The sequence below is a fragment of the Bos taurus genome, chromosome 7, assembly GCF_002263795.3.
Source record: "Bos taurus isolate L1 Dominette 01449 registration number 42190680 breed Hereford chromosome 7, ARS-UCD2.0, whole genome shotgun sequence".
In the NCBI taxonomy this organism is placed as follows: Eukaryota; Metazoa; Chordata; class Mammalia; order Artiodactyla; family Bovidae; genus Bos; species Bos taurus.
In genome coordinates, this window is record NC_037334.1 from 67,784,167 (window position 1) to 67,800,116 (window position 15,950).

General features: G+C 39.3%; 1 protein-coding gene across 7 annotated transcripts in view; it reads left to right on the top strand.

The window, feature by feature from the left end:
* SGCD (sarcoglycan delta) overlaps window positions 1–15,950 on the top strand; it is a 1,117,349-nt gene that overhangs the window by 876,664 nt on the left and 224,735 nt on the right. The window lies entirely within an intron of this gene.

Consider the following 15,950-nt stretch of genomic DNA (forward strand, 5'->3'; position numbering starts at 1 on the left):
GAAGTTAACTGGACCATGAAGTATTGCCCAAGTAAATAAAAGTGATTTGTATTAAGTCAGAGGGGCGCATTAGGCATCTTTGCATTTCTTAGCTCATATGTAAACTATAGAGATTATTAAAAATTGAAAGGGTCATCTATAAAACCATCTGCACCAAGAAGCAGATTGCCATTCCTGAAATGTATCTATCTTTTTATGTGTCATTGTTTATTGTGAACAATGGAGTGAAACAGCTGCTTGCTTTTTTTCTTTTTTAACCAGACACACAAACTTTGAATAGATCGATGCTTAATCCTTTGGTCTGTTTGTTTGCTTATCCTGGGAAACAGATAGTTATTCAGAGGCTTTGGTTGCCTGAGAATTAAAATGGGCTGATGGGGTTTTTGTTCTTTCTTTAATTTGGGAGAAATTGACTGTGTACTTTTCTTGAATGAAGATCATGCTGGAAATAGAAGTTACTGAGGACTTTGGTCAGATCTCAGCTGTAACTAGAGTTTTCATAGAAGAGCTAGGTCCAAACTTCAAATGAGGTTGACAATGTCTAATTGTATTGTTTAAGGACCACTAGGAAAGCAGGCTGCCCCCAGAATTCTTTCTTGTCTGCTGTGGTGCCCAAAGGTTCGCCATTAGAATCTCATCTGTTCAAAGACTTGGAAATTTGTATTCACGCCAGTCCCCTACTGAGAGTACCCTTCATGCAAATACACATTCCCACAAAATATTTAAAGTAACTTGTAAGAAATATGTACAGGGACAGAGTAAGAAAAGATGCAATTGGTTAAGACAGAGAAAAATATAAATTAGAACAGGAGGCAGAGGTGGAGATACTTTAATACATACAGGAGACAGGCAGGAATCTTTGCATTCTCTTGATAAGCCTGGAGTTTGATTATGAAGTTTCCAAACAGACAGAGACAGTCACTTGGATAAAACCTTTTGTCTCTACCCTCTAGATATAAATACTGTGTCCTGGATGGGAGGAGGGTTGCAGCTGGCAGCTAGGTGTTTCCAGAAAGAACGTTAGAGTCAAAGTTGGGGAATCTGGGTGCGCTTCTTGTCCTGCTGGGGTTAGCACCAAGCTCTGGTGCAAGTCATTCCTCTTCCCTCTCAGTGTGTCTGTCATAAAAGAGGTTGGATGCGCTCAGTGGTTTTCTGCAATGTTGTTTTTAAAGCCATGGAATCTTTTTGAAGTCAGATTTTACTTGAAACCCTAAATCTGAACCAGATGGAAGCTGAACTCCTGTGGTTGGATAAGGACTGGGGCACTGCAGCCCATGGCTTTGTCCACCCAGTGTCCCTGTCCTCCGCCACAGGATGCCCAGGCCCTGGGAGGAAGGTCCATGTATCACAGTCTGAGAACACAGGCTGGAAGAAAGCCTAGACTTGTTCCATCCAGGCCTCTGCTCAAATGGCACCTCCTGGTGGACAGCTTCCCTGACGGCCTATCTAAAATATATCCCTTAACTAATAACGTTATTCTCCACTATCATATCATATATTACTTAGGTATTAATATACTTAGGTATATTAATTTCCATTTCTATATTATAGGTGCATATTATATGACTAAATGACTGAATGACCATTTGCTTCTTAATACTGCATCATCTCCATGATTACAGGGGCTTAGAAAAGCAATTGTTAAGTGATGTATAAGAGAAGGTTCTAAAACACAGCTTCCCATGATTTAAACTTGGTTCCACCATTTACTAGCTGTGTAATGCTTGACCTTTTCTGGGCTTTACTTTCTTAATCTGTAAAACGGGCCTAATAACAGCACTACCTCATAAGCATATTATGGGATCATAAGAGTTAATTTATTTATATAATTTTGTAAAATTTATTACATAAATGTCACTGTTTGTAGAGTATTGTTTTGAGCATAAAGCACTATAAAAATTTCAATATTATAATTTATGATTATTAAAATTTATTAGTATTATTATTTGCTTTGTTTACCACTGTTTCCCTGGTTTCCAACTAGTGCCTGTCTTATGAAAAGAAATTAAATTGTTGTTGTTTTTTTGAATAAATTACTTTATTAGGATCCTTCTGACTCAGAGATTCTCTAACACTTCTCAGGTGGGGAGATAAAGACAAATTTCTCTTTTTATAGGAGCTTTAGAATGATTAATTTTCTTTATCAGCTGCATGCTAAGTATCATATTATGTAGAAGAGGGTGTGAGCAGCCGTGTTGTAGGAAACCATGGGGAGCAGGACAGACAAGGTGACAGAGGTAAAAGTGGTCCTGCTGCTGCTGCTGCTAAGTCACTTCAGTCGTGTCCGACTCTATGTGACCCCATAGACGGCAGCCCACCAGGCTCCACCATCCCTGGGATTCTCCAGGCAAGAACACTGGAGTGGGCTGCCATTTCCTTCTCCAATGCATGAAAGTGAAAAGTGAAAGTGAAGTCGCTCAGCTGTGTCAGACTCTTCGTGACTCCATGGACTGCAGCCTACCAGGCTCCTCAGTCCATGGGATTTTCCAGGCAAGAGTACTGGAGTGGGGTGCCATTGCCTTCTCCAAACGTGGTCCTAAGGGTACCAAAAGCCCATCTTTCCCTACTTGACTCTTTTGCACTGCTGTAAGCCTTGATTCATGGCAACCCTGGCTAATGGAAGCTCACAGGTATAGAGCTGTGTGTTACTGGAAAGGTGAAGATAATGAAATTTAACACTTTCCAGCCCTTGAAACTTTGAGCTTCTCTACATCATCACTGTGGCACATCAGCATCCTTTCACCCTTTTGGTTTCTGGGACATCCCAGTCCCGTGTAACGACTATGTGATGTGAGATTGCTTCCTGCTTATTTCATAAACAATACTGAAGACAGAATAATACATGCCAGAATCTACTGTGGTTTGGTTTTTGTTCCCTTAATGGTAGGAATAAGTACTATTTTAGTTAGGTGGCATCTCACAGCCAATAATACTTGTTGAATATTGGGGGAGAATAATGGAGCGAGAAGTTAGCATTCAGAAAGAATTGAAAATAGAGTATTAGTTGCTCAGTCATATCCAATTCTTTGTGACCCCATGGACTGCAGCCTGCCAGGTTTCTCTGTCCATGGGATTATCCAGGCAAGAAGGGCATTCTAATACAATTTATTTCAAAAATGGAAGAAGGGCATTTAAATATATTCATAAACATTTTGTTCTTCACTAGGCAAAAGGCTTAGCAAAAGAGTCACTTAAATTGTTTTCTTAATGCTTCAATCAAAACATACTCATCTCCCAGGGACTCTTGTTGCACCCAACACTTTGTAATTGCTGTGGGTGTTGCACTATTAGTCTTAATTTTAAGAAAACTTGTTCATTATCAAAAAATACTGATAATTTTTCAGGAGATATAATTTCAGAGGCCGAAAACACACTTCCTTGCCATGTGAAATTATAAGCAAATACTCACTCTGATTTTGTGATCTCCATCAGTAGCTGAGTGTAGTTTTTTGACGCATTGCTCTGTAAATTATTACCAGTGATGTTTTAAGTGGCAGTTGCCTAAATTATGAGTGTGGGACTTTCCATATCCATGAATGTTTCTGTTTTTATCAGCAATGATTCTGTCTCCAGGCAAATACCAAATGGTTCACAAAGTAGATGAAGCTTTTAAGACTGATAAATATTTTGCAGATGTACTTGATGCATTCTGGAGGGAGATGAGGAGGGAAAGGTAAATAAATGGTGATGAAAATCACCATGTTTGGAGGATGAGGCAAACACTCTACCGTTTTTTTCTTTGCTTGCTGCAGTATGGTAAATTTCGCCAACTAGGAAGCCACAGCTCCCATTTTGTAACATCAGAGTCATAGAAATAAAAAGTTATCTCTCTATAGTCATAGACAAGTACAGATGGTAGGATAATTGCAGTCTTCTACTTTCAAGCTGTGTAGATTGGTTTTAGGACTCAGTTAAGGCTCAGGTAGTTACATTAAAAATATGAGAAGACTTTTATGGGAATACAAATTATCGATAGGTAGTAGCTCATTGATACATGAGAAATGGAGCTAGCTTTATTTTTAAGTTATCAATGCATAAATAGTCATATCATTGGATGGATACGTAGTCCCCATGTTTGTTTCTGACTTTAGGAGTTAACAAACCAAGTGTCTTCATTTATTCTATAGCAGTCTTGATTTTTTTTTTTTTTAGACTGATCTTACTGCGCGGTTTTTCTGAGATGTGGAATCTACCCCCATGCTTTCTGTGGCTGCCACAGAGAATTTGCTATATCACAGTGTTTCTTTGACCATATCTTAGCAGCACTCTGGTTAGGAAGGACAGGAAGAAGTTTAGTGAAAAGAAAATACAATGTGGCTACATTACAGCGGAGTTAGTATAAAAAGATGGCCGATACCAACTCAGTGTTGGATTGTATGGGACAGTTGCCCACTCTGAGTGGGTGGAAGAAGCAGGGACTGTTTATGTTAGGGTTCCTTCCGCCACAGCTTGACATAGGGCTTATGATCCTGCAGGAGTCAGCAATGTTCATTTATCATGAAGTTACATGAATTTGACTTTTAAACGTAGCCCTTATGGCCAAAAGCACATTTGTTTTTAAAATTACGCTTGAAAAGTCTTTATATCACCACAAAGTAGAGTGTCCATGGCTTATGAGCACAACATTGTAAAGTAAATATAATGATCAGGAGACCCAGTGAGGCTAGGCTGAGGAGAGGAAGACAAGACACTCCACGGATGCCTGGACCATTGTGTTACAGGGATGACTAGCAAATGGCAACCAGGAGGTGGAGAATGATAAGGAAACATTAATGTTGCTAAGTACCTGTCAGATTTGCCTTTTCTAATACTGAATATCTGTAACTTTAAATCATCTTAATGGAACTGTTGTCATAGAGATTAAATGAACTAATAGGTTCAAAATCACCTCCCAGAGAGTCTCACCCATAGTAATTGCTCAGAAATATTTGTTGAATTTGAATCCAAGTAATATGAGATTAAACCCTCATGTTGTAAATAACTAATAGTCACAGTTCTCATGTAAAATTATCTCATTCATTCCGTAGAGTATCACTAAAAAGGACCTATCATTTTGATCTTCCTTTTAGAGACAAGCAGTCAAATAGAGGGCTTAAGGAAAAACATGCATTTACTATTCCAAACCATGTTGACTCTAACACACTTCTTAACTGAAATACTGTATTATCTCAGGGCAACACATAAGTATTGGCCCATGCTGTTTGTCTAACTTGCTTTCCCTGTAACCCAAAGAAACATGTAGGACCCTTACTAGTTTCATGAAGGGACTATTCATTTTTATTTTTCTTTTGTCAATAGCTGCTTCTCTGACCATCCCCCACTCCCCTACAGATGGCTTCTGTTCTGTTGCATAGGCTTCATACAATCACAGCTACCTGTAGAGGCCAATTTTTCCCCATTCCAACCATACATACCCTAAACTGTGCCATCTCCTGCTATACCGTTATTATTCTTTGGCCTTGGCTTCTGTTAGAATTATAGTATCTATTTGGAAATAATCAAAGATCCATGTGCTAATGAAGTCTGACTCCAGACATTATCATGATGTTCTAGAGACCTTAAATTCTGCAGATATGACTTTGTCCAGAACCTCAGACTACAAGTTGCTGGTTTCTCACTCTAAGCCCGCCAAAGTGGAGGTAATAGGAAGTAATAAAAAACTTACAGAATACCAAATTTCTGAAGCCCTGGCCTTTGTTAACTCCAGTTCCTTATCTGAAACTACAGAACATATGAGTGACTATTTTCTTAATTCTTCCAATTCTCTAAATATCCAGTACCATCCTAGATTCATAAAAGAGAAGTTAACTCATTATGTATAATGTATGCCTTAGGGCCTCTAGGCTTAATTACCTCTGGGAACCCCTTTGAAGAAAGAACTCTCTCTTCTTCATTCTAAATTCAGCTTCTTTTACAAGTTCCTTAAATATATTATGTGCAAGATCCCACTACCATTCTTATTCCTTGAGCTGTTTTTTCATTTCTTAACAACTGAAACTGACATATTTGCAATATAGTTAAAAATACAGTAACATTCAAATGCAGTAAGTGTCCTTAGATAAAATTTTCCTCTAAGATGAACGCTTTGTTCTATCACCTTCAGGTATCATGGTGGGTGTAAATATCATCCAGTGTAACTGTTAATTTGTGTATTTTCTTGGTCCAGTAGTAATTAATGGCAGCCCAGGGAATAGCTGAATGTTTTCCTGATCATTTGTATAATTCATAATTAAATGAAAACATTATATTTGGACACCATCTGTATGCCCATCATTCTGGTTGTTTCCTTTTTTTTTTTCAGTAAAGATTTATATGATGAGTTTATCTGGTCCTACCCAACTTCACTGAGTCATCAGATGCTGGCTGCCCTACCTGTGCAGCCATCAGCACACAGCAGTGGAACCCTAATTTGTATATGTTCTCAGTCATAGTGTAACACTGCTTGCCCTCGCCCATCCCCTACTCCATTCTCCAACCTGTTCCCAGCCTTCCTCACTTCTAAATCAGCTTTCTGCTTATGACCTTGTCCTAAGCTGGTTTGTTACCCCCAGTTCTGCTTTTCCACCTTTGATGAGTGCTTTCTTCCTCAACTGTGGGGTGAGTTTTCCCTGTTTTTCTCTCTAGCCTTCAGCTATCCTGGATCATCATCCTACCTGGTGCCCTCTTGTCAGCATATGAAAATCCTCTGGATATGTGCATTCCCATGGAGAGGCTTGCATCAGGGTGCTTGTGTAGGTAACATAGGTACCCAGGGACTTCCCCGGTGGTCCCGTGATTAAGACTGTGCTCCCAATGCAGGGAGCATGGGTTCAATCCCTGACCAGGGAAATAAGGTCCCATGTCTACATGCTGCATGGTGTGGCCAAAGAAACAAAGAAAGAAAAGTACCCACACTTTAGAGTCAGGCCAAAACTGAGTTTAAAGCTTGGCTTTAATACTCACTAGATTTGTGACTTGGACCATGTTACTTGATATCTCAAACTTTAGTTTCTCTGTATATAATCTGAGGTAGCCAGATAGTGTTGTAGAGTTGTTTTGAAAATTAAGTGAGAAAACATGTACAAGGTGCCTAGATCAGTGTCTGGCGTTTAGCCTCTATACATGGCCACTATTGTAATTAAAGGCTTTGTGGTAGAAGAAACCTAGAGACTGGTCTTAAAGGATTAGCAGTTTGGGCACCACTATGTCACTGAAAATATAAATAAGGTTTCTTATATTCCTCTCCATTTATTAATTCCAGTTACATTGGTCAGATGAGTGATTTTGAATCCTACCAGAATTGCACCTTCTGAGCTGAGGCAAATGGAAAGGGAAATCTCTGTTTCCCAGAAGCAAAAGCCATTTCCCAAGAGGTATTTGTTCATCTCAAGCATGCAAATGCTGCTGTGATGGTTTCAGCAGAGAAGGTTCAGGACATCACATACCAGTGTTAGCCTTAAAGAATGATACTGGGGCTCTTGCCTCTTGATCCACAGGGTGTGCCCACAGGAAAATAGAAACAAAAGCAGAGGTAGGTAGCCCCACTTGGCACAGTTGATTGACTTTATTAGGTCCTGATTATGCTGCTCATATTCCATGAAATTAAAAAGCTTACAAATGTTATGAGCCATTACCCTTCCATTTAAGAGAGCTTATGACATGTTAGCAACATTTAATGAAATTCTTTCAAAATGCCATCGGCAGACTCAATGAGATTCCATGTTGAAACTCAACTTGAAGAATTGTTTGAGAAAGTTTGTTCTATACCTACCTGACATTGTCATGGTGTGTGAAACCCACCTCCAGGCCAGAAATTTCTCATCAAAGGTGACTTGAACCTTTGATGCAAAGAAAGATTTCTGCTTTGACCCTGAGAGTGTTTTTCCAGTTTACAAAGTGATTATGAAGCCTACCGTGTTTATGTTTGTGCTTGCAGTGGCAGCTCAGAATAGCCTGCAGTGTCACACATTGACACAACTTAAAGCTCAAGTCCTTTCTATTTAATTCTGTTGTATATTTGTTGCAGATCTAAAACATTCTAGCAAATAAGCTGAATATTATTGCCTGCTCTGTCTTCAGTGAGGTCTTACAGCATAATTTGGGAGATAAGGCTTTGTGCAAAAAGACAATTAAAGCATAGGAAATGAGATGATTGAATCCTTGATTATATGGTGCTGATTATTTATATAATTAAAGCTCAAGAAATGAAAGTATTACAGACAGTGGGATGAGAAGTTTTACCAAGTAAAAGAAAGATGAGTGGGAAGACATAAATTATTTAGGAAGGATTAATACTTTGTGGTGAATCTTTCATTTTAACTTTTATGATGGTATATTTAATGGCAATATCCATTTATTTTGTCTGATTCTAAAGGATTACTTCTTATGCCACTATCTTGTCAGTAACGTCCCCTAGCATTTTTTGAGATGTTATAGGTCAAAGAGTGTACTAGGTGCTTGCTGTATATTTTTGTTAAATTCTCTTAACAGTCTTAAAAGGTTGATTATATTGGGTTGCCCAAAAATTCCATTCAGGTTTTTGCTATAGCATCTTATGGAGAAACCCAAACATGCTTTGTGACTGACCCAATATTACGTTCATTTTGTAGGCAAGGAGAACTGAAGTGTAAATAGTTAGGTAATTTTTTCCAGCTCATCTGTGGAGCAATAGGAATTCCAATGCAGGTTATGAACTACCCCATATCTCTTTCTTTCTATCTCTGTATCAATCTGTGTTGAAAACAGAGTATGTCAATAAGCCACCATTCTATTCCGTTGCTTTGTGAACTCTGTGCAGGAGTACAGAGTTCTGTTGCAGGAATCCCATTCTAGGACTTACTCACTGTTGTATTCATTGCCCATCATAGTGATTGGCACTCAGCAGATACTTGTTGAATAAGTAATTTGTAAAACAAAAAGATTTAACTTGTAATTACATGGAACTCATAATTAAGATGTAACTTTATTTTTGTCTTCACTCTTCCTTTCAAATTTGACTTGGGAATGGTCTTCCATTCTCTCTCCTGCATAAAAACTTGGGCAGTTCCTAGTGAATTTTCAGCCCACTTAAAAGCTAAGAATGTGGTGGTATTTAAGGGACAAAGTACAGGTCACTTCAGAAATTTTAGATGTCTCGTGTGACCTATTTATCACTTCAAACCTCATTCAAAGTTAAGTACTTATTTCTTTTCCCTAAATACAGCCTTAGCTAGTGACTCCCTACCTTTGGAAGTAAGGGTAGGACTCATTCTGGCTGTCTCTGCTCTCATCTCCTGAGTTTCTATCTGCTGGCTAGAGGTTAAGACCTTACCAGGGTAGTGGTAATAGTAGAGGGTGGGATATTCGTTACTCGACTGGGTGCCTTTGTGCCCTCTGGGACTGGTAAATGGCTAAACTGCCTTCCTCCCTCATGAAGCATTTCTGGAGTCTGTAGATTCCTGGCCCTGCAGATGTTTACATCTCCTACAGCTCCTATGGAAAAGCAGGTGAAGCATTCCATTCCTGGACACCTCATCCCTCCTTCAGTTCCACATGAAAACTTCTTGCCTCCCAGGAAGTCCCCTTCAGTAGGACTTCTGATGTCTCTGAGATAGCTCTCTTTCCCATTTGGCCTACCTCTGTTTTGTGAAAAACAGCCTTCCCTGGGAAACTCTGAGAGCACACATGCCCTTCCTAAATCAGCGGCCCTCCCCTGCAGTACACTCTGGATTACAAGTCTGTGATGACTTCAGAGATGAGAAACACATGTCAGGATCTCAGAGTGGGTTCAATGATGCCTTTTCTCAATGGGCTTGAGATTAGAAAGTAGCAGCCCCCCACTAAAAATATATATTCACACATCCCCTCAACTCCCCGTGCTCAGTCAGACGTGACTGAGCATGCGTGCAAAGTCTGATGAAAACCTGTTTTTACTATCTTTCTGAAGATTTCCTGTGATTGGCTGACATTAATGGTAAAATGGTGAGGAGTGCTGGCTTAACTAGTCCTACCGTGTACTGTATATAAAATTCTTAACACCATGATGGAATCCAGAAAATGGATACTCAAGTGAGTAGGAAGAAAAACAAGAACGCCACTTGGCTGGAAGAGAGATTCTGCCTTTACGACTTTCCTTGCCATCTCACTGCTCTGGGCCTAGAGAAGCACTCTGACTTTCCTTCCTGTAAGAATTAACTAAAGGAGAGAGGATATATTTCCCTCACTTCTGAGTTTCAATAGGCCTGTTCCAGTGTGCTTTCAAAAGATGTCTAGGTTAATAAATCTTTCTTGGCTTTCTCAGAGTCCTCACGATGTTTAGAATAATACATTAGCCAAAGCAAACATGGAGTAAGGTAAGCTAAGTGGTTGGCTGAAGGTGATTCCATTCCATAGTATAGTGATGTCATTTGGAACAATTCACTTTATTTTTTAAAGGAAGAAGGCAAATATTTGAAGAACAGATGAGAAAAACTACAATGAAAAGATGTTGCTTCCGGTGAAGGTGGTCAGCATTTGGAATTGAATATGTTCTGCTTTTGTGTTTGTTTTTTTCTTTTGATGCTATACTTCGCTGATTCTGTTATTTTGGAGTATTTGAGGATGAGTGGCCAGAACGACTTTTATGTCCTATTCCTAGAGACTTCCCTCTCATGATCAGTTGGAGATGCTGCCTGTGAGTTGGCTGCCATTTCAGTTACTCATCTCTGTTCTTGGGGCTCTGTGGGTATTCTGCTCCCAGTATTTTGTGCAGAGCAGGCACTTAGCAAGTGTTTGTGACCTTAATGTGAATTAAACCCCCTTCCTTTCTTCTTCAAAGTACTGCTTGTTAGGTAATACTTTTAAAAACACTCTGAGTTACTTCTGTTTGTATCCTGTTGTAGTAAACATTTGACTAAACTCTATGGCACAGAGTAGATGCTCAACAAATAATTACTGAATGGATGAAAGAGTTAAGGAGAGAGGGAGAGAGGGAAGGAGTTTGGGGAGAGATGTCTGTCATCTACTGGGATGTCTTGACCTGGCCCAATTTTGCAAGGTTTGTGCTCTCCCTTCATCTTTTCAAATTTCTCTGTTTCATTCTTAATTCTTTTCTAATTAATTCATAATTGGAATTTATTGCAATAAAACTATAGATAATAGCTAACAGTTTCATATATTAAACTCAGTGGATGTGTGCATTATGGGAAAGGGTTACAGAGAATTCAGAATTCAAAACAGCATTTTCTGCTTTTGGCAGAGCCTTTAGGAAGACCCTGTCAGAGGGTTCCTTGTGGTCATAAAATTACGTCAAAGAATACACCACTTGCTCTGTGCATATCTGAGTCCATGCTTTGTGTGCTGAGCGATGCTTCTGAGAGCTGTAGGGGAAGGAAAGCGTGCCTGCTGGTCTTCACACTCTTGGTTCTCCCTCTGTATGTGAGTTTCAGCTCTGACACAGTTCAAAGATGGATTTATCTCTAGGGCAACAGGTATATTGTAAAAACCACAGTCTTTGGGACCACACGGGTCTCGAACAAATTGCTGAACCTCACAAAGTGATACTTTCCTCAATTGTAAAATGTGAGTATGAGCTCTTGGAGTCAGGAGCCTAATAAGCACCATACACAACATTCAAACTATGAATGACTGCCAGTGCTTTAGGGAAGAAAACAAATGGGTTCTAACAAGTTTTTAATTTGTCCGAAGCTTTTCAGGCAGTGAGGACCTGAACCCTAGACTCCCTGACTCCAAAGTCCATATGATTGACCATGATGTCACATTGTCTAATTATCCCAAATTTGGTATGGCTTAGAAGTCAGGCAGAAATAATGTATGTAAAGCACTTAGCACAGTCCCTAGGGCATGCTATGTACTCAAATGGTAGATGTTATTATTATTCATTATTTTATTTATGGTTTCTCTCTGTATTTAATACCAAGTTATTTAATGGAGAGTAAGAATTACAACTTTCTCTCTGGGAGAGGTAATTGGTGTACCAGATGCTTTTTGTTTTGTTTCGCTTTTCTCCATATTTATATTTGTGGCAGAATTTGGATGTCTTCCAAGAGGATGTCTTCCCTTTTGTATGTGTAACCCTAGCCTGGCCATATTTAAATGGAAAGTGTACTTCTATTCCTCCCTGAATACTTATGTGAACATTAAATTCTCCTGTACCTTAAACTCATTCATTTAACAAGGACCCATTGATCCTTACTCTGCATCACAGTTTGCTGCTTTGTCTCACTGAAGGGCAGGTCAAATCTTGATGGCCATGTTCTGCATGTTAGAAGCAGTCATGCAGAAGTGTACAATCTACCCAGTTGCTTTGCTGTCAACATGGTGGTCATGCATAGTTTTTATGGCAGTCAATTATTTACTTTTTCTGCAAATATATATTGAGCACGTTCTCCCACCCCAGTGATAGGCTGGATACTGTTTTCTTTTCTTTTTTTTTTTTAATTTAATTTTATTTTTTAACTTTACAATATCGTATTGGTTTTGCCATATATTAACATGAATTCGCCACAGGTATACACGTGTTCCCCATCCTGAACCTTCCTCCCTCCTCCCTCCCCGTACCATCCCTCTGGGTCGTCCCAGTGCACCAGCCCCAAGCATCCAGTATCGTGCATCGAACCTGGACTGGCAACTTGTTTCATAGATGATATTATACATGTTTCAATGCCATTCTTCCAAATCACCCACCCTCTCCCTCTCCCACAGAGTCCAAAAGACTGTTCTATACATCAGCGTCTCAAAAGAAAAATATTTTCCAGTTTCTATGGAGTCAGTAATCTATAGGGGATGAGTAGAGGATAAACAGCAACAAAAAATGAGTAACAGTTGAGCTCTGAGGAAAACAAAATGAGATGAGATGGTGACAAATTACAGAGAAGAGTCTAATTTACATATTGTTATAGAAGCTAGCCATGGCAAGAACAAGGAGAAAAATGTTTCAAATCAAAGGGATGGGAATGCAAGAGTTCTAAGGCAAACAGCTTGATATGCTAAAGGAGCAGAAAGACTAATACGTTTAGAAGAGTAAGGAAAGGAGAAAGTTGTGCAAGCTGAGGACAACTTGTACTCAAGTACAGTGTGTTGAGTACAACACGTGCAAGCAAGTCTGTACAAGTAAACTTGACAGGCTGAGGTTTTATCCCAAAGAGCTAGGGAGTCACAGAAAATTTTAAGCTGACAAAGGATAAATTTTGGTTTGTGATAACTGATGCATAGAGCAAAAATGGACTATAGGAGGGAGCAGAGGTGGGAGCTGAGAGATCACAGAGACGCCTGCTCCAGGGTTTGAGTGACAGACGGCAGTAGTTCTAAATGGAATGGTGGCAAATAAGATGGAAAGTTGAGGGATTTGGAAAGTGTTTTTGGGGTACAGTTGACTGAGCTGCCAAGACATCTCTGGAGAGCAGGAAGAATAGAAAGAGAAATAAGTGATGATTCTTGGCTTTCTGTTGGAATGCATTTTAAAATATGTTAGTCTTGCCAGGGTCATAAGTTAAATCCTTACTGTGGGTCAGGGGCAGTGGAGGAAGGCATTACAAAAAGGAAAAGGAAATGAGGCCTAACATGTATGGAGCCCCTAAAGTATGTTCAGGGACTATGCTAACCTTGCATATGCTATTTAATCTACTTGATAGCAATCCTAGAAAGTAAAAATCATGACATACTCATTTTACATACAAGGAAACAAAGTCTCAGAAAGTTAAGTAACTCACCAAAGGTCATAGAATTGGCAAATTAGGGAACCATAAATGAACCAGATCTATCTCTTTCTGAAGCCTCATCTCTTTCTGCAATAGCATGCTCTTTCCAAGAGCTGACATAATGCCAAAGCTCAATATTTTATTCCTTGAAAAGTGACTAGCATTATGCTAGGTATCTGTTGAATATTCATTATATGCTGCTTAAGTAATAGATTTGAGTCATCAGTGCAAACATTTGTCTTTATTGAAATGTCAAAGATTTGAAAGGCTGCTGCTGCCGCTGTCACTTCAGTCGTGTCCGACTCTGTGCGACCCCATAGACGGCAGCCCACCAGGCTCCACCGTCCCTGGGATTCTCCAGGCAAGAATGCTGGAGTGGGTTGCCATTTCCTTCTCCAATGCATGAAAGTGAAAAGTGAAAGTGAAGTCGCTCCGTAGCGTCCGACCCTCAGCAACCCCATGGACTGCAGCCTACCAGGCTCCTCCGTCCATAGGATTTTCCAGGCAAGAGTACTGGAGTGGGGTGAGTGAATCTAAAAAAAAAAAAAAATATATATATATATATATATATATATAGTATATTTCAAGATGGGTGATCAAAACAGTAGACAGAATATTAATGATAAATTTAGAAAACATTTATTTCCTCTCTTCTTCAATAAACTTGGTGGTATAAAGCATGCATTCTCTCTATCCCCCAGTAAACTGTTTGAAACTTTAAATATAAGGCATGCTAAAAGATGCTAACTAGAAGCTCCAAATTATTGGTATTAGAAGAGCTGAGAGGGAGAGAATTCCCTGTATACTCAGCTGCTCAGAGGATTACATCATATGTTTGACTTCTGTTATATTTAGCTTTGTGTATGTTTATTTATAACATGCTCTGGAGCATACTATTCTGCATCAAATGCACTTAGAGTTTGACTGTCTTTACCTTGGACAAAGGGCTACATGTAGCTTAAATGGAAAGAGAACCTTACAGACTAAGTTATTAAAACTCAGGGGTAGACTTTACAAACTGTAAGACAAGTCTGATTTTAAGGTGTGTGTATATGTATGTGTGTGTATGCATGCACACACATAGGTAAATATTTGTGTTTCTTTTGGGAGGGAGCAAAGGCTGTAATTTTTAAAAATATTTTTGGGTGAAATATACTATTCCCCATATTGACACAGCCTCTGATAGTCCCTTTTTTCCTAATACAACCATTTCACCTACATATAGTAACTGTCTTCCCTTTCAAGGTGGTTTAGTTTGAAATGGATGTATTAAACATGGTCACCTTTGATTTCTACATTTAAATGCAAGTTTATCAGAATGATCTCTCTGTATTACATGAGTGCAACCTGACTTTCTGAGACCAACTTATATGAGTGCAATCAGCTTTTTGGAAAACAATTAAGTACTCTTTCATATACAGTCAGGTAATATACATTATGCATATTAATTCACATAATGCTTTTAGAATCCCAGTGAAGCAGGTACTATTATTATCTCTATATTGCAGGCAAGAAAAGAGTAAAGTAAGCCTCAGAGATATGGAGTAACTTGCCTTCATGCTAATAAGGTACACAACCAGCATTCCTACTTAGTCACTCCAAATTTAGAGAAACCCATTTTTGTCTGAACTGTCTCCTCATAGTAATAGCCCATCTTGTGATTTCTGCTTGGCAACCTTGCAGTGGCTCAAAAAACAAAAATAAAAACAAAAACAAAACTGTCCAGACTATCACAGCAAACCAGGGGCAACTATAGACCAAGAAATTCTGAACAGGAGAGCCTGATACTAGTCCCCAGTCTTTAGAGATTAGGACTTGCAGACCATATAAACTAGGTATATGAATTCAGGTGGTGTAGTGGTAAAGAATCGCCTGCCAGTGCAGGACAGGCAGGACATGTGGGTTCAGTCCCTGGATCGGGAAGATCCCCTGGAGTAGAAAGTGTCAACCCACACCAGTATTATTGCCTGGAAAATTCCATGGACATGGGAGCCCGGTGGGCTACAGTCCATGGGGTCACAAAGAGTTAGACACAACTGAGCAACAGAGCACACACACAACTTAAGACATAAATGAAAGACTGAAGTCCAGATGAAGGCAAGGCCATTTCATGGATCTAGAAACCAAAAGGGATTCTTGTATAATTCCTGTTTTCAGTTGGAGTATAATTGCTTTACAATGTTGTGTTCTTTCTGTACAACAACATGAATCCGCTCTGTGTATACATATATCCTCTGCCTCTTGAACCTCTTTCCCACCCACCCCCATCTCACCCCTCTAGATCATCACAGAACA